This window comes from Schistocerca americana, chromosome 7 (assembly GCF_021461395.2).
Source record: "Schistocerca americana isolate TAMUIC-IGC-003095 chromosome 7, iqSchAmer2.1, whole genome shotgun sequence".
Lineage (NCBI taxonomy): Eukaryota > Metazoa > Arthropoda > Insecta > Orthoptera > Acrididae > Schistocerca > Schistocerca americana.
The window spans coordinates 44,356,332-44,376,445 of NC_060125.1; the positions used below are offsets into that span (position 1 = coordinate 44,356,332).

At 51.5% G+C, this 20,114-nt stretch overlaps 29 non-coding genes across 29 annotated transcripts; all 29 read left to right on the forward strand.

Moving 5' to 3' along the window:
* Nucleotides 1–274: 274 nt before the first annotated feature.
* Trnat-agu lies at nucleotides 275–346 on the forward strand. The gene has a single exon. It is a non-coding gene; the product is annotated as a tRNA-Thr (tRNA).
* A 542-nt stretch (nucleotides 347–888) lies between these two features.
* Trnar-ucg lies at nucleotides 889–961 on the forward strand. Its single transcript has one exon. It is a non-coding gene; the product is annotated as a tRNA-Arg (tRNA).
* Nucleotides 962–1,399: 438 nt separating this feature from the next.
* Trnak-cuu lies at nucleotides 1,400–1,472 on the forward strand. The gene has a single exon. It is a non-coding gene; the product is annotated as a tRNA-Lys (tRNA).
* Nucleotides 1,473–1,793: 321 nt separating this feature from the next.
* Nucleotides 1,794–1,865, forward strand: Trnat-agu. The gene has a single exon. It is a non-coding gene; the product is annotated as a tRNA-Thr (tRNA).
* A 542-nt stretch (nucleotides 1,866–2,407) lies between these two features.
* Trnar-ucg lies at nucleotides 2,408–2,480 on the forward strand. The gene has a single exon. It is a non-coding gene; the product is annotated as a tRNA-Arg (tRNA).
* Nucleotides 2,481–2,918: 438 nt separating this feature from the next.
* Trnak-cuu lies at nucleotides 2,919–2,991 on the forward strand. The gene has a single exon. It is a non-coding gene; the product is annotated as a tRNA-Lys (tRNA).
* A 321-nt stretch (nucleotides 2,992–3,312) lies between these two features.
* On the forward strand, nucleotides 3,313–3,384 carry Trnat-agu. The gene has a single exon. It is a non-coding gene; the product is annotated as a tRNA-Thr (tRNA).
* Nucleotides 3,385–3,926: 542 nt separating this feature from the next.
* Nucleotides 3,927–3,999, forward strand: Trnar-ucg. The gene has a single exon. It is a non-coding gene; the product is annotated as a tRNA-Arg (tRNA).
* Nucleotides 4,000–4,437: 438 nt separating this feature from the next.
* Trnak-cuu lies at nucleotides 4,438–4,510 on the forward strand. Its single transcript has one exon. It is a non-coding gene; the product is annotated as a tRNA-Lys (tRNA).
* Nucleotides 4,511–4,831: 321 nt separating this feature from the next.
* Nucleotides 4,832–4,903, forward strand: Trnat-agu. Its single transcript has one exon. It is a non-coding gene; the product is annotated as a tRNA-Thr (tRNA).
* Nucleotides 4,904–5,445: 542 nt separating this feature from the next.
* Trnar-ucg lies at nucleotides 5,446–5,518 on the forward strand. Its single transcript has one exon. It is a non-coding gene; the product is annotated as a tRNA-Arg (tRNA).
* Nucleotides 5,519–5,956: 438 nt separating this feature from the next.
* Nucleotides 5,957–6,029, forward strand: Trnak-cuu. Its single transcript has one exon. It is a non-coding gene; the product is annotated as a tRNA-Lys (tRNA).
* Nucleotides 6,030–6,350: 321 nt separating this feature from the next.
* Trnat-agu lies at nucleotides 6,351–6,422 on the forward strand. Its single transcript has one exon. It is a non-coding gene; the product is annotated as a tRNA-Thr (tRNA).
* A 542-nt stretch (nucleotides 6,423–6,964) lies between these two features.
* Nucleotides 6,965–7,037, forward strand: Trnar-ucg. The gene has a single exon. It is a non-coding gene; the product is annotated as a tRNA-Arg (tRNA).
* A 438-nt stretch (nucleotides 7,038–7,475) lies between these two features.
* On the forward strand, nucleotides 7,476–7,548 carry Trnak-cuu. The gene has a single exon. It is a non-coding gene; the product is annotated as a tRNA-Lys (tRNA).
* A 321-nt stretch (nucleotides 7,549–7,869) lies between these two features.
* Trnat-agu lies at nucleotides 7,870–7,941 on the forward strand. Its single transcript has one exon. It is a non-coding gene; the product is annotated as a tRNA-Thr (tRNA).
* Nucleotides 7,942–8,483: 542 nt separating this feature from the next.
* On the forward strand, nucleotides 8,484–8,556 carry Trnar-ucg. Its single transcript has one exon. It is a non-coding gene; the product is annotated as a tRNA-Arg (tRNA).
* A 438-nt stretch (nucleotides 8,557–8,994) lies between these two features.
* On the forward strand, nucleotides 8,995–9,067 carry Trnak-cuu. The gene has a single exon. It is a non-coding gene; the product is annotated as a tRNA-Lys (tRNA).
* Nucleotides 9,068–9,388: 321 nt separating this feature from the next.
* On the forward strand, nucleotides 9,389–9,460 carry Trnat-agu. Its single transcript has one exon. It is a non-coding gene; the product is annotated as a tRNA-Thr (tRNA).
* Nucleotides 9,461–15,458: 5,998 nt separating this feature from the next.
* On the forward strand, nucleotides 15,459–15,531 carry Trnar-ucg. Its single transcript has one exon. It is a non-coding gene; the product is annotated as a tRNA-Arg (tRNA).
* Nucleotides 15,532–15,969: 438 nt separating this feature from the next.
* On the forward strand, nucleotides 15,970–16,042 carry Trnak-cuu. Its single transcript has one exon. It is a non-coding gene; the product is annotated as a tRNA-Lys (tRNA).
* A 321-nt stretch (nucleotides 16,043–16,363) lies between these two features.
* Nucleotides 16,364–16,435, forward strand: Trnat-agu. Its single transcript has one exon. It is a non-coding gene; the product is annotated as a tRNA-Thr (tRNA).
* Nucleotides 16,436–16,976: 541 nt separating this feature from the next.
* Nucleotides 16,977–17,049, forward strand: Trnar-ucg. The gene has a single exon. It is a non-coding gene; the product is annotated as a tRNA-Arg (tRNA).
* A 438-nt stretch (nucleotides 17,050–17,487) lies between these two features.
* Nucleotides 17,488–17,560, forward strand: Trnak-cuu. Its single transcript has one exon. It is a non-coding gene; the product is annotated as a tRNA-Lys (tRNA).
* Nucleotides 17,561–17,881: 321 nt separating this feature from the next.
* Trnat-agu lies at nucleotides 17,882–17,953 on the forward strand. The gene has a single exon. It is a non-coding gene; the product is annotated as a tRNA-Thr (tRNA).
* A 542-nt stretch (nucleotides 17,954–18,495) lies between these two features.
* Nucleotides 18,496–18,568, forward strand: Trnar-ucg. Its single transcript has one exon. It is a non-coding gene; the product is annotated as a tRNA-Arg (tRNA).
* A 438-nt stretch (nucleotides 18,569–19,006) lies between these two features.
* Trnak-cuu lies at nucleotides 19,007–19,079 on the forward strand. Its single transcript has one exon. It is a non-coding gene; the product is annotated as a tRNA-Lys (tRNA).
* A 321-nt stretch (nucleotides 19,080–19,400) lies between these two features.
* Trnat-agu lies at nucleotides 19,401–19,472 on the forward strand. The gene has a single exon. It is a non-coding gene; the product is annotated as a tRNA-Thr (tRNA).
* A 542-nt stretch (nucleotides 19,473–20,014) lies between these two features.
* On the forward strand, nucleotides 20,015–20,087 carry Trnar-ucg. Its single transcript has one exon. It is a non-coding gene; the product is annotated as a tRNA-Arg (tRNA).
* The last annotated feature ends 27 nt before the right edge of the window (nucleotides 20,088–20,114 follow it).

Genomic DNA, 20,114 nt, shown 5'->3' on the forward strand with positions numbered 1-20,114 from the left:
AGCCTTGCGTAATGAACGTAACGGGTTACGACGATGCCTAGCTTCGTATGAATATCAGAGGAATGGTTTTTGAAGCTGAAAGTAACTCTGAAATGAATTAAATGTGTTGTTTTGAAGTTTTAGGCGTACATCGATATCGTGTGAGATGTGTAAGAAAGCAGCAGCTGTGCTAACTAAATACAAATAATGGTCGCTAATGCGGTGCGTTTCCAGCTGAAGGGCTCCGATTCACTAGTCCACAAGAATACAGTACCCGAAAATTGCGCTAGGCGGCGCCTCCTTAGCTCAGTGGCAGAGCGCTGGTCTAGTAAACCAGAGGTCGTGAGTTCGATCCTCACAGGGGGCAAATGAATTTTGTAAAAGCCCCTTCTACCGTAGCCCTTTCGAAAAAAGCGGTCAAGGATAAAAAAAATTATGAATGGGTGCGGTATTAAAGAAGTGCTCTCGCAAATGAATAGTGCGAATGGTGCTATTAAAGTAGGCACCAGAAACTGCTGCTTTTGGCAGTCTCCGGAGAATGCCGACGTGAAATACTTAGTTCTTGTGATGTATTTTCTACCCCTGGTAGAGACCCTCGCGGTTGTCGTCGTCGTCGGCGCCGCCGCCGCTTTGGTAATAGCGGCAACTCGCCATTGTATGACATAGGGTGAGGTACCTTCTGCAACCGACTGAGATGGCAGTAAGCGATTGAAGCTGATTTGCAACCTCTTGTTTGATCAGCGTCATAAGGGCTTGAATGTAACTTGCGATGGGACACAGCAAGAAGTAGCGTCGCCTTTTTAGTACTGAAATTGGAGATGGAGAATTGCGTCAAAGATGGGAAATTCATTCCGGCAAGCGTACAAATGGCGACAATGAGGTGTGTGTGGGGAAGCATATTGCGCCAGTGACCGTGTGGCCTAATGGATAAGGCGTCGGACTTCGGATCCGAAGATTGCAGGTTCGAATCCTGTCACGGTCGAGTTCTTCCAGTTCTGCAAAAGATGCATGCTGTTTTACTGTGTTGTTTGAGTACTACAAAACTAGTTGAAAGTTGCTGCTGTGCGCTTCCTGGCTGCAAACCGGCGTCTACCTGAAGCTCAAGCAAGACAAAGGGGTTGTGTAGCGAAATTTTCGGCACAGTGCCGATCAGGAGAGTTTTCTTGGAACTACTGCGTCTGACTCAGGACCCAAGAGCTACGCCACAGGCGTCTGCGCACAGTCGAGCATGTGTGTTGAATAATGGTGCTGATAGCCACGTATCATTTCAAGTAGATTTGATGCCTTTCGGAGACAATTTTTCATTGAATAGGATTGTAGCTCATTTGTGGCAGCAGGAAATAAGCTGTAGTCAAAAGGATCTTCCATAGAGGGTCGCAGGTCGCATAAATACTGTATGGCTCGTAACGCGTTGTGTGGAGCCCGGCTAGCTCAGTCGGTAGAGCATGAGACTCTTAATCTCAGGGTCGTGGGTTCGAGCCCCACGCTGGGCGGCGCCAAATTTTGTGTCTACGCGGATGCAACCTGCGCCCCTCTCGTGAGCCTTGCGTAATGAACGTAACGGGTTACGACGATGCCTAGCTTCGTATGAATATCAGAGGAATGGTTTTTGAAGCTGAAAGTAACTCTGAAATGAATTAAATGTGTTGTTTTGAAGTTTTAGGCGTACATCGATATCGTGTGAGATGTGTAAGAAAGCAGCAGCTGTGCTAACTAAATACAAATAATGGTCGCTAATGCGGTGCGTTTCCAGCTGAAGGGCTCCGATTCACTAGTCCACAAGAATACAGTACCCGAAAATTGCGCTAGGTGGCGCCTCCTTAGCTCAGTGGCAGAGCGCTGGTCTAGTAAACCAGAGGTCGTGAGTTCGATCCTCACAGGGGGCAAATGAATTTTGTAAAAGCCCATTCTACCGTAGCCCTTTCGAAAAAAGCGGTCAAGGATAAAAAAAATTATGAATGGGTGCGGTATTAAAGAAGTGCTCTCGCAAATGAATAGTGCGAATGGTGCTATTAAAGTAGGCACCAGAAACTGCTGCTTTTGGCAGTCTCCGGAGAATGCCGACGTGAAATACTTAGTTCTTGTGATGTATTTTCTACCCCTGGTAGAGACCCTCGCGGTTGTCGTCGTCGTCGGCGCCGCCGCCGCTTTGGTAATAGCGGCAACTCGCCATTGTATGACATAGGGTGAGGTACCTTCTGCAACCGACTGAGATGGCAGTAAGCGATTGAAGCTGATTTGCAACCTCTTGTTTGATCAGCGTCATAAGGGCTCGAATGTAACTTGCGATGGGACACAGCAAGAAGTAGCGTCGCCTTTTTAGTACTGAAATTGGAGATGGAGAATTGCGTCAAAGATGGGAAATTCATTCCGGCAAGCGTACAAATGGCGAAAATGAGGTGTGTGTGGGGAAGCATATTGCGCCAGTGACCGTGTGGCCTAATGGATAAGGCGTCGGACTTCGGATCCGAAGATTGCAGGTTCGAATCCTGTCACGGTCGAGTTTTTCCAGTTCTGCAAAAGATGCATGCTGTTTTACTGTGTTGTTTGAGTACTACAAAACTAGTTGAAAGTTGCTGCTGTGCGCTTCCTGGCTGCAAACCGGCGTCTACCTGAAGCTCAAGCAAGACAAAGGGGTTGTGTAGCGAAATTTTCGGCACAGTGCCGATCAGGAGAGTTTTCTTGGAACTACTGCGTCTGACTCAGGACCCAAGAGCTACGCCACAGGCGTCTGCGCACAGTCGAGCATGTGTGTTGAATAATGGTGCTGATAGCCACGTATCATTTCAAGTAGATTTGATGCCTTTCGGAGACAATTTTTCATTGAATAGGATTGTAGCTCATTTGTGGCAGCAGGAAATAAGCTGTAGTCAAAAGGATCTTCCATAGAGGGTCGCAGGTCGCATAAATACTGTATGGCTCGTAACGCGTTGTGTGGAGCCCGGCTAGCTCAGTCGGTAGAGCATGAGACTCTTAATCTCAGGGTCGTGGGTTCGAGCCCCACGCTGGGCGGCGCCAAATTTTGTGTCTACGCGGATGCAACCTGCGCCCCTCTCGTGAGCCTTGCGTAATGAACGTAACGGGTTACGACGATGCCTAGCTTCGTATGAATATCAGAGGAATGGTTTCTGAAGCTGAAAGTAACTCTGAAATGAATTAAATGTGTTGTTTTGAAGTTTTAGGCGTACATCGATATCGTGTGAGATGTGTAAGAAAGCAGCAGCTGTGCTAACTAAATACAAATAATGGTCGCTAATGCGGTGCGTTTCCAGCTGAAGGGCTCCGATTCACTAGTCGACAAGAATACAGTACCCGAAAATTGCGCTAGGCGGCGCCTCCTTAGCTCAGTGGCAGAGCGCTGGTCTAGTAAACCAGAGGTCGTGAGTTCGATCCTCACAGGGGGCAAATGAATTTTGTAAAAGCCCCTTCTACCGTAGCCCTTTCGAAAAAAGCGGTCAAGGATAAAAAAAATTATGAATGGGTGCGGTATTAAAGAAGTGCTCTCGCAAATGAATAGTGCGAATGGTGCTATTAAAGTAGGCACCAGAAACTGCTGCTTTTGGCAGTCTCCGGAGAATGCCGACGTGAAATACTTAGTTCTTGTGATGTATTTTCTACCCCTGGTAGAGACCCTCGCGGTTGTCGTCGACGTCGGCGCCGCCGCCGCTTTGGTAATAGCGGCAACTCGCCATTGTACGACATAGGGTGAGGTACCTTCTGCAACCGACTGAGATGGCAGTAAGCGATTGAAGCTGATTTGCAACCTCTTGTTTGATCAGCGTCATAAGGGCTTGAATGTAACTTGCGATGGGACACAGCAAGAAGTAGCGTCGCCTTTTTAGTACTGAAATTGGAGATGGAGAATTGCGTCAAAGATGGGAAATTCATTCCGGCAAGCGTACAAATGGCGAAAATGAGGTGTGTGTGGGGAAGCATATTGCGCCAGTGACCGTGTGGCCTAATGGATAAGGCGTCGGACTTCGGATCCGAAGATTGCAGGTTCGAATCCTGTCACGGTCGAGTTTTTCCAGTTCTGCAAAAGATGCATGCTGTTTTACTGTGTTGTTTGAGTACTACAAAACTAGTTGAAAGTTGCTGCTGTGCGCTTCCTGGCTGCAAACCGGCGTCTACCTGAAGCTCAAGCAAGACAAAGGGGTTGTGTAGCGAAATTTTCGGCACAGTGCCGATCAGGAGAGTTTTCTTGGAACTACTGCGTCTGACTCAGGACCCAAGAGCTACGCCACAGGCGTCTGCGCACAGTCGAGCATGTGTGTTGAATAATGGTGCTGATAGCCACGTATCATTTCAAGTAGATTTGATGCCTTTCGGAGACAATTTTTCATTGAATAGGATTGTAGCTCATTTGTGGCAGCAGGAAATAAGCTGTAGTCAAAAGGCTCTTCCATAGAGGGTCGCAGGTCGCGTAAATACTGTATGGCTCGTAACGCGTTGTGTGGAGCCCGGCTAGCTCAGTCGGTAGAGCATGAGACTCTTAATCTCAGGGTCGTGGGTTCGAGCCCCACGCTGGGCGGCGCCAAATTTTGTGTCTACGCGGATGCAACCTGCGCCTCTCTCGTGAGCCTTGCGTAATGAACGTAACGGGTTACGACGATGCCTAGCTTCGTATGAATATCAGAGGAATGGTTTTTGAAGCTGAAAGTAACTCTGAAATGAATTAAATGTGTTGTTTTGAAGTTTTAGGCGTACATCGATATCGTGTGAGATGTGTAAGAAAGCAGCAGCTGTGCTAACTAAATACAAATAATGGTCGCTAATGCGGTGCGTTTCCAGCTGAAGGGCTCCGATTCACTAGTCGACAAGAATACAGTACCCGAAAATTGCGCTAGGCGGCGCCTCCTTAGCTCAGTGGCAGAGCGCTGGTCTAGTAAACCAGAGGTCGTGAGTTCGATCCTCACAGGGGGCAAATGAATTTTGTAAAAGCCCCTTCTACCGTAGCCCTTTCGAAAAAAGCGGTCAAGGATAAAAAAAATTATGAATGGGTGCGGTATTAAAGAAGTGCTCTCGCAAATGAATAGTGCGAATGGTGCTATTAAAGTAGGCACCAGAAACTGCTGCTTTTGGCAGTCTCCGGAGAATGCCGACGTGAAATACTTAGTTCTTGTGATGTATTTTCTACCCCTGGTAGAGACCCTCGCGGTTGTCGTCGACGTCGGCGCCGCCGCCGCTTTGGTAATAGCGGCAACTCGCCATTGTACGACATAGGGTGAGGTACCTTCTGCAACCGACTGAGATGGCAGTAAGCGATTGAAGCTGATTTGCAACCTCTTGTTTGATCAGCGTCATAAGGGCTTGAATGTAACTTGCGATGGGACACAGCAAGAAGTAGCGTCGCCTTTTTAGTACTGAAATTGGAGATGGAGAATTGCGTCAAAGATGGGAAATTCATTCCGGCAAGCGTACAAATGGCGAAAATGAGGTGTGTGTGGGGAAGCATATTGCGCCAGTGACCGTGTGGCCTAATGGATAAGGCGTCGGACTTCGGATCCGAAGATTGCAGGTTCGAATCCTGTCACGGTCGAGTTTTTCCAGTTCTGCAAAAGATGCATGCTGTTTTACTGTGTTGTTTGAGTACTACAAAACTAGTTGAAAGTTGCTGCTGTGCGCTTCCTGGCTGCAAACCGGCGTCTACCTGAAGCTCAAGCAAGACAAAGGGGTTGTGTAGCGAAATTTTCGGCACAGTGCCGATCAGGAGAGTTTTCTTGGAACTACTGCGTCTGACTCAGGACCCAAGAGCTACGCCACAGGCGTCTGCGCACAGTCGAGCATGTGTGTTGAATAATGGTGCTGATAGCCACGTATCATTTCAAGTAGATTTGATGCCTTTCGGAGACAATTTTTCATTGAATAGGATTGTAGCTCATTTGTGGCAGCAGGAAATAAGCTGTAGTCAAAAGGCTCTTCCATAGAGGGTCGCAGGTCGCGTAAATACTGTATGGCTCGTAACGCGTTGTGTGGAGCCCGGCTAGCTCAGTCGGTAGAGCATGAGACTCTTAATCTCAGGGTCGTGGGTTCGAGCCCCACGCTGGGCGGCGCCAAATTTTGTGTCTACGCGGATGCAACCTGCGCCTCTCTCGTGAGCCTTGCGTAATGAACGTAACGGGTTACGACGATGCCTAGCTTCGTATGAATATCAGAGGAATGGTTTTTGAAGCTGAAAGTAACTCTGAAATGAATTAAATGTGTTGTTTTGAAGTTTTAGGCGTACATCGATATCGTGTGAGATGTGTAAGAAAGCAGCAGCTGTGCTAACTAAATACAAATAATGGTCGCTAATGCGGTGCGTTTCCAGCTGAAGGGCTCCGATTCACTAGTCCACAAGAATACAGTACCCGAAAATTGCGCTAGGCGGCGCCTCCTTAGCTCAGTGGCAGAGCGCTGGTCTAGTAAACCAGAGGTCGTGAGTTCGATCCTCACAGGGGGCAAATGAATTTTGTAAAAGCCCCTTCTACCGTAGCCCTTTCGAAAAAAGCGGTCAAGGATAAAAAAAATTATGAATGGGTGCGGTATTAAAGAAGTGCTCTCGCAAATGAATAGTGCGAATGGTGCTATTAAAGTAGGCACCAGAAACTGCTGGTTTTGGCAGTCTCCGGAGAATGCCGACGTGAAATACTTAGTTCTTGTGATGTATTTTCTACCCCTGGTAGAGACCCTCGCGGTTGTCGTCGTCGTCGGCGCCGCCGCCGCTTTGGTAATAGCGGCAACTCGCCATTGTATGACATAGGGTGAGGTACCTTCTGCAACCGACTGAGATGGCAGTAAGCGATTGAAGCTGATTTGCAACCTCTTGTTTGATCAGCGTCATAAGGGCTTGAATGTAACTTGCGATGGGACACAGCAAGAAGTAGCGTCGCCTTTTTAGTACTGAAATTGGAGATGGAGAATTGCGTCAAAGATGGGAAATTCATTCCGGCAAGCGTACAAATGGCGACAATGAGGTGTGTGTGGGGAAGCATATTGCGCCAGTGACCGTGTGGCCTAATGGATAAGGCGTCGCACTTCGGATCCGAAGATTGCAGGTTCGAATCCTGTCACGGTCGAGTTCTTCCAGTTCTGCAAAAGATGCATGCTGTTTTACTGTGTTGTTTGAGTACTACAAAACTAGTTGAAAGTTGCTGCTGTGCGCTTCCTGGCTGCAAACCGGCGTCTACCTGAAGCTCAAGCAAGACAAAGGGGTTGTGTAGCGAAATTTTCGGCACAGTGCCGATCAGGAGAGTTTTCTTGGAACTACTGCGTCTGACTCAGGACCCAAGAGCTACGCCACAGGCGTCTGCGCACAGTCGAGCATGTGTGTTGAATAATGGTGCTGATAGCCACGTATCATTTCAAGTAGATTTGATGCCTTTCGGAGACAATTTTTCATTGAATAGGATTGTAGCTCATTTGTGGCAGCAGGAAATAAGCTGTAGTCAAAAGGCTCTTCCATAGAGGGTCGCAGGTCGCGTAAATACTGTATGGCTCGTAACGCGTTGTGTGGAGCCCGGCTAGCTCAGTCGGTAGAGCATGAGACTCTTAATCTCAGGGTCGTGGGTTCGAGCCCCACGCTGGGCGGCGCCAAATTTTGTGTCTACGCGGATGCAACCTGCGCCTCTCTCGTGAGCCTTGCGTAATGAACGTAACGGGTTACGACGATGCCTAGCTTCGTATGAATATCAGAGGAATGGTTTTTGAAGCTGAAAGTAACTCTGAAATGAATGAAATGTGTTGTTTTGAAGTTTTAGGCGTACATCGATATCGTGTGAGATGTGTAAGAAAGCAGCAGCTGTGCTAACTAAATACAAATAATGGTCGCTAATGCGGTGCGTTTCCAGCTGAAGGGCTCCGATTCACTAGTCCACAAGAATACAGTACCCGAAAATTGCGCTAGGCGGCGCCTCCTTAGCTCAGTGGCAGAGCGCTGGTCTAGTAAGCCAGAGGTCGTGAGTTCGATCCTCACAGGGGGCAAATGAATTTTGTAAAAGCCCCTTCTACCGTAGCCCTTTCGAAAAAAGCGGTCAAGGATAAAAAAAATTATGAATGGGTGCGGTATTAAAGAAGTGCTCTCGCAAATGAATAGTGCGAATGGTGCTATTAAAGTAGGCACCAGAAACTGCTGGTTTTGGCAGTCTCCGGAGAATGCCGACGTGAAATACTTAGTTCTTGTGATGTATTTTCTACCCCTGGTAGAGACCCTCGCGGTTGTCGTCGTCGTCGGCGCCGCCGCCGCTTTGGTAATAGCGGCAACTCGCCATTGTATGACATAGGGTGAGGTACCTTCTGCAACCGACTGAGATGGCAGTAAGCGATTGAAGCTGATTTGCAACCTCTTGTTTGATCAGCGTCATAAGGGCTTGAATGTAACTTGCGATGGGACACAGCAAGAAGTAGCGTCGCCTTTTTAGTACTGAAATTGGAGATGGAGAATTGCGTCAAAGATGGGAAATTCATTCCGGCAAGCGTACAAATGGCGACAATGAGGTGTGTGTGGGGAAGCATATTGCGCCAGTGACCGTGTGGCCTAATGGATAAGGCGTCGGACTTCGGATCCGAAGATTGCAGGTTCGAATCCTGTCACGGTCGAGTTCTTCCAGTTCTGCAAAAGATGCATGCTGTTTTACTGTGTTGTTTGAGTACTACAAAACTAGTTGAAAGTTGCTGCTGTGCGCTTCCTGGCTGCAAACCGGCGTCTACCTGAAGCTCAAGCAAGACAAAGGGGTTGTGTAGCGAAATTTTCGGCACAGTGCCGATCAGGAGAGTTTTCTTGGAACTACTGCGTCTGACTCAGGACCCAAGAGCTACGCCACAGGCGTCTGCGCACAGTCGAGCATGTGTGTTGAATAATGGTGCTGATAGCCACGTATCATTTCAAGTAGATTTGATGCCTTTCGGAGACAATTTTTCATTGAATAGGATTGTAGCTCATTTGTGGCAGCAGGAAATAAGCTGTAGTCAAAAGGCTCTTCCATAGAGGGTCGCAGGTCGCGTAAATACTGTATGGCTCGTAACGCGTTGTGTGGAGCCCGGCTAGCTCAGTCGGTAGAGCATGAGACTCTTAATCTCAGGGTCGTGGGTTCGAGCCCCACGCTGGGCGGCGCCAAATTTTGTGTCTACGCGGATGCAACCTGCGCCCCTCTCGTGAGCCTTGCGTAATGAACGTAACGGGTTACGACGATGCCTAGCTTCGTATGAATATCAGAGGAATGGTTTTTGAAGCTGAAAGTAACTCTGAAATGAATTAAATGTGTTGTTTTGAAGTTTTAGGCGTACATCGATATCGTGTGAGATGTGTAAGAAAGCAGCAGCTGTGCTAACTAAATACAAATAATGGTCGCTAATGCGGTGCGTTTCCAGCTGAAGGGCTCCGATTCACTAGTCCACAAGAATACAGTACCCGAAAATTGCGCTAGGTGGCGCCTCCTTAGCTCAGTGGCAGAGCGCTGGTCTAGTAAACCAGAGGTCGTGAGTTCGATCCTCACAGGGGGCAAATGAATTTTGTAAAAGCCCATTCTACCGTAGCCCTTTCGAAAAAAGCGGTCAAGGATAAAAAAAATTATGAATGGGTGCGGTATTAAAGAAGTGCTCTCGCAAATGAATAGTGCGAATGGTGCTATTAAAGTAGGCACCAGAAACTGCTGCTTTTGGCATCTCCGGCGGTACACCGCAAGGTTACCGCCCTTCGATTGTGCCTTTTTCGCGCTAATCGAAGTGTTAGGGGTTCCAGGTGCCAGCCAGCCAGCCAGCCAGCCAGCCAGCCAGCCAGCCAGCCAGCCAGCCAGCAGTTCCCGGTCCCGGCCTGCAGCAGTGGTCCCGCAGCCCGCCAGCCCGCCAGCCAGCCAGCCAGCCAGCCAGCCAGCCAGCCAGCCAGCCAGCCAGCCAGCCCTCCGGTGGCAGCAGCAGTCCAGCCAGCAGCAGCCAGCAGCAGCAGCAGCAGCAGCCGCCGCAGCCGCCGCCGCCCCGGCCCCGTCCGCGGCAGCAGCGTCCCTGCCTCTCGCCGTCGCCGTCGCCGTCGCCGTCGCCGTCGCCGTCGCCGTCGCCGTCGCCGTCCGTCGTCCCCCAGTGTGTGTCCTGTCCTTTTAGTGCTGCGTTTTTCTTTCTTCTTCTTGTCGTCATGTCCGCCCCCACCACCACCGTCACTACTACCACCACCGCCATCGTGTATACGTCCCCTTCCGCCGCCTCCACCACTATCACTTGGTGTGCCCAATCCCACCCCCCTCCTTCCATCCCTCCCCTCCTCTCTATCCCTTCGCCCTCGCTCTTTGTCTCCCCATCTCCCGCCTCTTCCTCTCGTTCTGATCCTTTCCCCCCACTCCCCCAGCCTGTCACTGCAGCTCCGGCTAGGGTGGTGGCCCGTCGGGCCACTGCCCACGCCCAGCTCTCCCCATCGCCATCGCCATCGCCATCACCGCCACCACCGTCATCATCGTCACCATCACCATCACTGCCACATTCGCCTGCACCGTCACAGTCACTATCTCCGGCGCCGACTGCTGCGTCCGTGCCGGGACCTGTCCCTTCCCACCACCTCCCCATCGTTCCCGTCCCTCCTGTCACCACCCGCCCATCTGCCGCTGTCAAACGCCCTAGTGGCGCCTCCACTTCCTCTGCTCCTAAAAAGGCTTCACCCCGCCCGCCATCCCCACCCCAAAATGCCATGGACGTCTCCCCACCAGGCCCCGCTCCCTCCACCTCCTCCTCCTCCTCCTCCCCACCCGGTCTCTACAAATATCTCCTGTCCCGTCCCGATCCTTCCTTCCTCGAGGCCCGGAATCTCTCCCTCCTCCTCCGCCAACATTTCCCTGGCGTCCCCATCTCTCTCCTTACTCCCAGACGGGATTCTGTTCTTATCTCCTCCCCCAGCCCAACCCTCCATACTGACATCCTCTCCCGCCTCCCCATCACCCGTTTTGGTCCTCACGCCTCCCTCACCCCTGCTCCCTCCCCGTCTCCTACCCGCCAACCCCAACCCCCGCGTCGCCCGCCGACCCTCACCGCCGTGATCACTCGGCTTAGCCCGTCGATCACGGAGGAGGAGGTGCTGGCGGAGCTGAAGGCCCATCCCACCCTGGAGGTGCGGGCGGTCCGCCGCATTTTCAACGCGACCGGCCCCACCCGCCTTATGCGGGTTTTCTCTGAGGACGCCCCCTCCATTGACCGTCTCCTGAAGGAGGGTGCCCTCCTCTTCAATCAGCGGTTCAAAGTCGACCCCTCCCGTTCCCCCCCTCAATCCCTGCGCTGCCAGAGATGTCTGCGCTACAATGCACATCCAACAGCAGAGTGCCGCGAGGCCCCCACCTGCCCACATTGTCGGCAAGCGCACTTCCTCCGGCAGTGCCCCAACCTCCAATCCCCTCCCTCCTGTAATACCTGCAGCCTCCCCCACCCCACCTACTCCCAAAAGTGCAAAGCCCGACCCCCTCCCACCACTCCTGAACTCACCGTACCTGTCCGTCCCCTGGACGCCCCCACCCCTCCTGGCAATTCCCTTCGTCCCCCCCCCACTGCTGAGGACATCATCAGGTTCCTCACCATTGTCCTTCAAAACGTCCATCCCTTTCAGCGCCCCCACACCTTACAACAGATCTCCCTCGCCGCCCGTTCCATATTCCACCTTACAATGTACGCCACCTTTTCCAATAACCAGGCCCATTTCACCTTCTCCCGCCTTGACACCCTCGTCTAAGTCCTTATCATGGCGCGACAGCATCGTATCCTTTTCAACAATATCCGCTCCCTTCCCGCCAACAAGAACCTCTTCCTGCACACCCTTGCTACCCACCGTGTGGATGCCTTCCTCCTCAATGAAACCTTCCTCCAACCCCACCACTCCATCCACACCTCCCCCTATCTCCTCCACCGCTCCGATAATCCCCTCCCAGTTGCGCGTGGCGGAGTTGCCATTGGCCACCACCGCCAGATCCCCGTTCGGCTCCAGCCTCTCCTTCCCGACCCCACCGAACACCTGATCCTTAGTCTCTTCTTCCCCGGCCTTACCATTACCTGTGCCACCATCTATGTCCGCCCCAACGCCCCTCTTCCTTTCGACTTCCTCTCCCACATCGACCGTACCTTCTCCTCCTATGTGATCGCCGCCGACCTCAACATCCATAGTCGCTCCGCTGCCCAGTTACGGCGGTGGCATCGGTTCCTCTCCTCCCTTCAAGGCGACCTCATCCCCATCCCCCAGCATACTCGTCCCGAATCCAACTCCACTCCCGATGTTATCCTCTCCTCCCCCAACCTCCTTGGTCGCATTACGGTGGATGTCCTGGAGCCTGTTGGTAGCGACCATCTCCCTGTCCTCCTCACTGTTTCAGACGGCCGGCGCCCCTGCCCCGACCCTCGTCATGACCCTCCCCCTAAGTACATCCATGACTATTCCCGTGCCAACTGGAATGCCTACCGGGATACCCTCTCCACTCAGGTCGATAGCCACCCTCTCGCCTACCGCCGTCCTGATGATGTCACCCATGCCGCCTCCTTTCTCCAGCAGACCTTGTCTGAGGCCGTGGAGGCCCACGTCCCTACTGTTGCCATCCACCCCCACCGTCCTACCTTACCACCACAGGCCGTCCTCCTCCTCCGTGAATCCCGTCGTCTCTACCGTGCCTTCCTCCGCACGCGTGACCCGGACACCCTACGACGCCACCGGCAACTACAGCGACACATTCGAAATTTGCTCGCGGCCAAGAAACGCCGGGACTGGCGACAGACATGCACCCGTTTAACTGCTACCCTCCCTATAAACTCGTCCAAGTTCTGGACCGCCTTCCGTCGCCTTACCGGAACTAAACCCTCCCCCTACTATCCTCTTCTCCACGATGATCGCCCCTTTCCTGACGCCCTTAGTAAGGCCAATCACTTTGCCTCCTACCTGTCTGATGTGTTTTCCATCCCTGATGATCCCCAGTTCGATTACTCCCTCTTCCCAGATATCCGCGATCGAACTGATACCTCTGTCCCTCCCCTCGCTCCTGGTTTCCAGTACTTGGACAACATTCCACACACGGACCTTAATGCCCCCATCACCACACAGGATCTCATCAATACACTCCGCACCAAACGCAACACCGCTCCTGGTCACGATCGTGTCACCTACCGTCACCTTCGTGAAGCTCCTGTCTCTTTTCTCTCCACCCTGGCCAGGCTCTACAATGTAGTCCTGTCCACCGGTTACTACCCCGACCTGTGGAAAACCTCCCGTATCCTCATGTTCCTCAAACCTGGCAAACCGCCGTCCGCCGTCTCCTCCTACCGTCCCATCAGCCTTACCTCGGTCTTCAGCAAGGTCCTGGAATCTATCCTCACCCGCCGCATCCACCAGCATCTCCGCCAGCACCGCCTCCTCCCCGTTACCCAGTGTGGCTTTCGGCCGTCCTTCTCTTCCGACGATCTTCTCCTTCACCTCACTCATCTCCTTTCCGAACAGCTCAATTCCCGTCGCGCCGCAATCTTCCTCTCTCTTGACCTCGAACGCGCATATGACCGCGTATGGCATTCCGGTCTCCTCTTCAAGCTCCAAACCTTCGCCCTTCCCATTAACTACGTTCGTCTGATCGGTTCCTTTCTCTCCCGCCGTCCTTCCTATGTCACCATCCATAACACCGATTCCTACACCTTTTTCCCCTCCGCCGGTGTGCCCCAAGGCTCCGTCCTCTCCCCCCTTCTGTACTTGTTGTACACGGCGGACATGCCGCCGCCGTCACCCCCCGTCCACCTTCTCCAGTTTGCCGATGACACCGCCTTCCTTGCCCTTGCCCCCACCCTGCGACGCTCCCAACACCTTCTCCAATCCCATCTTGATCGGTTCACCGCTTGGTGCAACCAGTGGTTGCTCAAGGTCAATCCTTCCAAAACCCAGGCGATCATTGTAGGCAAAACCACTCCCTCCTTCCGCCTCCTTGATTTCTATCTCACCGTTTATGGCCGTCCCATCGCTCTCACCCCCACCCTTAAGTACCTTGGCGTCACCCTCGACCGTCGCCTCTCCTGGACTCCCCATCTCCAGACAATCCAAGCCAAGGCACGTTCCCGACTCCGTCTCCTCAAGCTCCTTTCCGGCCGAACGTGGGGTCTGGACCCCTCCACCGTCCTCCACACCTATAAGTCCCTCATCCGCCCTATCCTCTGTTACGCCCATCCCGCCTGGATCTCCGCCCCCCCTTCCTTTTATAAATCCCTCCAAATCCTTGAACGCCATGCTCTCCGCCTTGCCTATCGCATCCGTCTCCCTTCCCCCACGCGGATCCTGTATGACCTTATCCCCTTCCCCCACCTCCTCCTCTTCCTCGAAAGGATACGCATCCTATACACCTCCCGTAAACTCGATCCTCCTCACCCGCTCGTCTCCCCGATCCTCTCCCACCCCCGCCCGCTGCCACGCCTGTACTCCCACGTCCCACCCGGTCTCCATCTCTCCACCCTCCTTACCCTCTCCCAAGGTGGCTTCCGCCAGCTCCCCCTCCCTGATGATGCCCTCCTCCCCTCCATCTACCCCTCCTACCAACTTTGATCCTCCCACCCTCCTCCTGTGCTTGCTCCTCGGGGCACCCTCCCTCCCTTCTCTCCCCTTTCCCTCCCTCCTCCTTTTCTCGTCCCTCGTCCCCCGGGCCCCCCCCTCCCCTGTCCCTATCCTCCTGTCCCCGTCTCCTAAGCCATGGCATCCTCTTTTCCTCCCCTCTCCCCCTCCTCATCCCTGTTGCCCTCTTGGCAGGTCCCCGGACTCGCACACGCTCAGTGGACATTCGCGCGCCGGAGATCGCCGCCATCAGTGTATCGTGTGTGCCGTCATGTTTAGTGTTCAGTGTTTACCGTCACACTCCATCGTTCACCAGTGCCATCGTCTCCTTCAGTGTTTGTGCGTCGTCTCAACAGTTTGCAGTGTGGCTTATCGTCGAGTGTGAACGGCTCCGTGTTTGTTTCTCTATGTCTCCTGTTTATTGCCCACCGTTTTGTAACTTTTATGTTTTTCTCCTGTTATTGCTGATTGTACCTTCTATGGCTGAAGAGCAGCGTAGTATGCTGCTGACAGCCTGCCTGCTGTACAGGCTTTAAAATAACAATAAAGTAAAAAAAAAAAAAAAAACTGCTGCTTTTGGCAGTCTCCGGAGAATGCCGACGTGAAATACTTAGTTCTTGTGATGTATTTTCTACCCCTGGTAGAGACCCTCGCGGTTGTCGTCGTCGTCGGCGCCGCCGCCGCTTTGGTAATAGCGGCAACTCGCCATTGTATGACATAGGGTGAGGTACCTTCTGCAACCGACTGAGATGGCAGTAAGCGATTGAAGCTGATTTGCAACCTCTTGTTTGATCAGCGTCATAAGGGCTCGAATGTAACTTGCGATGGGACACAGCAAGAAGTAGCGTCGCCTTTTTAGTACTGAAATTGGAGATGGAGAATTGCGTCAAAGATGGGAAATTCATTCCGGCAAGCGTACAAATGGCGAAAATGAGGTGTGTGTGGGGAAGCATATTGCGCCAGTGACCGTGTGGCCTAATGGATAAGGCGTCGGACTTCGGATCCGAAGATTGCAGGTTCGAATCCTGTCACGGTCGAGTTTTTCCAGTTCTGCAAAAGATGCATGCTGTTTTACTGTGTTGTTTGAGTACTACAAAACTAGTTGAAAGTTGCTGCTGTGCGCTTCCTGGCTGCAAACCGGCGTCTACCTGAAGCTCAAGCAAGACAAAGGGGTTGTGTAGCGAAATTTTCGGCACAGTGCCGATCAGGAGAGTTTTCTTGGAACTACTGCGTCTGACTCAGGACCCAAGAGCTACGCCACAGGCGTCTGCGCACAGTCGAGCATGTGTGTTGAATAATGGTGCTGATAGCCACGTATCATTTCAAGTAGATTTGATGCCTTTCGGAGACAATTTTTCATTGAATAGGATTGTAGCTCATTTGTGGCAGCAGGAAATAAGCTGTAGTCAAAAGGCTCTTCCATAGAGGGTCGCAGGTCGCGTAAATACTGTATGGCTCGTAACGCGTTGTGTGGAGCCCGGCTAGCTCAGTCGGTAGAGCATGAGACTCTTAATCTCAGGGTCGTGGGTTCGAGCCCCACGCTGGGCGGCGCCAAATTTTGTGTCTACGCGGATGCAACCTGCGCCCCTCTCGTGAGCCTTGCGTAATGAACGTAACGGGTTACGACGATGCCTAGCTTCGTATGAATATCAGAGGAATGGTTTTTGAAGCTGAAAGTAACTCTGAAATGAATTAAATGTGTTGTTTTGAAGTTTTAGGCGTACATCGATATCGTGTGAGATGTGTAAGAAAGCAGCAGCTGTGCTAACTAAATACAAATAATGGTCGCTAATGCGGTGCGTTTCCAGCTGAAGGGCTCCGATTCACTAGTCCACAAGAATACAGTACCCGAAAATTGCGCTAGGCGGCGCCTCCTTAGCTCAGTGGCAGAGCGCTGGTCTAGTAAACCAGAGGTCGTGAGTTCGATCCTCACAGGGGGCAAATGAATTTTGTAAAAGCCCCTTCTACCGTAGCCCTTTCGAAAAAAGCGGTCAAGGATAACAAAATTATGAATGGGTGCGGTATTAAAGAAGTGCTCTCGCAAATGAATAGTGCGAATGGTGCTATTAAAGTAGGCACCAGAAACTGCTGCTTTTGGCAGTCTCCGGAGAATGCCGACGTGAAATACTTAGTTCTTGTGATGTATTTTCTACCCCTGGTAGAGACCCTCGCGGTTGTCGTCGTCGTCGGCGCCGCCGCCGCTTTGGTAATAGCGGCAACTCGCCATTGTATGACATAGGGTGAGGTACCTTCTGCAACCGACTGAGATGGCAGTAAGCGATTGAAGCTGATTTGCAACCTCTTGTTTGATCAGCGTCATAAGGGCTTGAATGTAACTTGCGATGGGACACAGCAAGAAGTAGCGTCGCCTTTTTAGTACTGAAATTGGAGATGGAGAATTGCGTCAAAGATGGGAAATTCATTCCGGCAAGCGTACAAATGGCGAAAATGAGGTGTGTGTGGGGAAGCATATTGCGCCAGTGACCGTGTGGCCTAATGGATAAGGCGTCGGACTTCGGATCCGAAGATTGCAGGTTCGAATCCTGTCACGGTCGAGTTTTTCCAGTTCTGCAAAAGATGCATGCTGTTTTACTGTGTTGTTTGAGTACTACAAAACTAGTTGAAAGTTGCTGCTGTGCGCTTCCTGGCTGCAAACCGGCGTCTACCTGAAGCTCAAGCAAGACAAAGGGGTTGTGTAGCGAAATTTTCGGCACAGTGCCGATCAGGAGAGTTTTCTTGGAACTACTGCGTCTGACTCAGGACCCAAGAGCTACGCCACAGGCGTCTGCGCACAGTCGAGCATGTGTGTTGAATAATGGTGCTGATAGCCACGTATCATTTCAAGTAGATTTGATGCCTTTCGGAGACAATTTTTCATTGAATAGGATTGTAGCTCATTTGTGGCAGCAGGAAATAAGCTGTAGTCAAAAGGATCTTCCATAGAGGGTCGCAGGTCGCATAAATACTGTATGGCTCGTAACGCGTTGTGTGGAGCCCGGCTAGCTCAGTCGGTAGAGCATGAGACTCTTAATCTCAGGGTCGTGGGTTCGAGCCCCACGCTGGGCGGCGCCAAATTTTGTGTCTACGCGGATGCAACCTGCGCCCCTCTCGTGAGCCTTGCGTAATGAACGTAACGGGTTACGACGATGCCTAGCTTCGTATGAATATCAGAGGAATGGTTTCTGAAGCTGAAAGTAACTCTGAAATGAATTAAATGTGTTGTTTTGAAGTTTTAGGCGTACATCGATATCGTGTGAGATGTGTAAGAAAGCAGCAGCTGTGCTAACTAAATACAAATAATGGTCGCTAATGCGGTGCGTTTCCAGCTGAAGGGCTCCGATTCACTAGTCCACAAGAATACAGTACCCGAAAATTGCGCTAGGCGGCGCCTCCTTAGCTCAGTGGCAGAGCGCTGGTCTAGTAAACCAGAGGTCGTGAGTTCGATCCTCACAGGGGGCAAATGAATTTTGTAAAAGCCCCTTCTACCGTAGCCCTTTCGAAAAAAGCGGTCAAGGATAAAAAAAATTATGAATGGGTGCGGTATTAAAGAAGTGCTCTCGCAAATGAATAGTGCGAATGGTGCTATTAAAGTAGGCACCAGAAACTGCTGCTTTTGGCAGTCTCCGGAGAATGCCGACGTGAAATACTTAGTTCTTGTGATGTATTTTCTACCCCTGGTAGAGACCCTCGCGGTTGTCGTCGACGTCGGCGCCGCCGCCGCTTTGGTAATAGCGGCAACTCGCCATTGTACGACATAGGGTGAGGTACCTTCTGCAACCGACTGAGATGGCAGTAAGCGATTGAAGCTGATTTGCAACCTCTTGTTTGATCAGCGTCATAAGGGCTTGAATGTAACTTGCGATGGGACACAGCAAGAAGTAGCGTCGCCTTTTTAGTACTGAAATTGGAGATGGAGAATTGCGTCAAAGATGGGAAATTCATTCCGGCAAGCGTACAAATGGCGAAAATGAGGTGTGTGTGGGGAAGCATATTGCGCCAGTGACCGTGTGGCCTAATGGATAAGGCGTCGGACTTCGGATCCGAAGATTGCAGGTTCGAATCCTGTCACGGTCGAGTTTTTCCAGTTCTGCAAAAGATGCATGCTGTTTTACTGTGTTGTTTGAGTACTACAAAACTAGTTGAAAGTTGCTGCTGTGCGCTTCCTGGCTGCAAACCGGCGTCTACCTGAAGCTCAAGCAAGACAAAGGGGTTGTGTAGCGAAATTTTCGGCACAGTGCCGATCAGGAGAGTTTTCTTGGAACTACTGCGTCTGACTCAGGACCCAAGAGCTACGCCACAGGCGTCTGCGCACAGTCGAGCATGTGTGTTGAATAATGGTGCTGATAGCCACGTATCATTTCAAGTAGATTTGATGCCTTTCGGAGACAATTTTTCATTGAATAGGATTGTAGCTCATTTGTGGCAGCAGGAAATAAGCTGTAGTCAAAAGGCTCTTCCATAGAGGGTCGCAGGTCGCGTAAATACTGTATGGCTCGTAACGCGTTGTGTGGAGCCCGGCTAGCTCAGTCGGTAGAGCATGAGACTCTTAATCTCAGGGTCGTGGGTTCGAGCCCCACGCTGGGCGGCGCCAAATTTTGTGTCTACGCGGATGCAACCTGCGCCTCTCTCGTGAGCCTTGCGTAATGAACGTAACGGGTTACGACGATGCCTAGCTTCGTATGAATATCAGAGGAATGGTTTTTGAAGCTGAAAGTAACTCTGAAATGAATTAAATGTGTTGTTTTGAAGTTTTAGGCGTACATCGATATCGTGTGAGATGTGTAAGAAAGCAGCAGCTGTGCTAACTAAATACAAATAATGGTCGCTAATGCGGTGCGTTTCCAGCTGAAGGGCTCCGATTCACTAGTCCACAAGAATACAGTACCCGAAAATTGCGCTAGGCGGCGCCTCCTTAGCTCAGTGGCAGAGCGCTGGTCTAGTAAACCAGAGGTCGTGAGTTCGATCCTCACAGGGGGCAAATGAATTTTGTAAAAGCCCCTTCTACCGTAGCCCTTTCGAAAAAAGCGGTCAAGGATAAAAAAAATTATGAATGGGTGCGGTATTAAAGAAGTGCTCTCGCAAATGAATAGTGCGAATGGTGCTATTAAAGTAGGCACCAGAAACTGCTGGTTTTGGCAGTCTCCGGAGAATGCCGACGTGAAATACTTAGTTCTTGTGATGTATTTTCTACCCCTGGTAGAGACCCTCGCGGTTGTCGTCGTCGTCGGCGCCGCCGCCGCTTTGGTAATAGCGGCAACTCGCCATTGTATGACATAGGGTGAGGTACCTTCTGCAACCGACTGAGATGGCAGTAAGCGATTGAAGCTGATTTGCAACCTCTTGTTTGATCAGCGTCATAAGGGCTTGAATGTAACTTGCGATGGGACACAGCAAGAAGTAGCGTCGCCTTTTTAGTACTGAAATTGGAGATGGAGAATTGCGTCAAAGATGGGAAATTCATTCCGGCAAGCGTACAAATGGCGAAAATGAGGTGTGTGTGGGGAAGCATATTGCGCCAGTGACCGTGTGGCCTAATGGATAAGGCGTCGGACTTCGGATCCGAAGATTGCAGGTTCGAATCCTGTCACGGTCGAGTTTTTCCAGTTCTGCAAAAGATGCA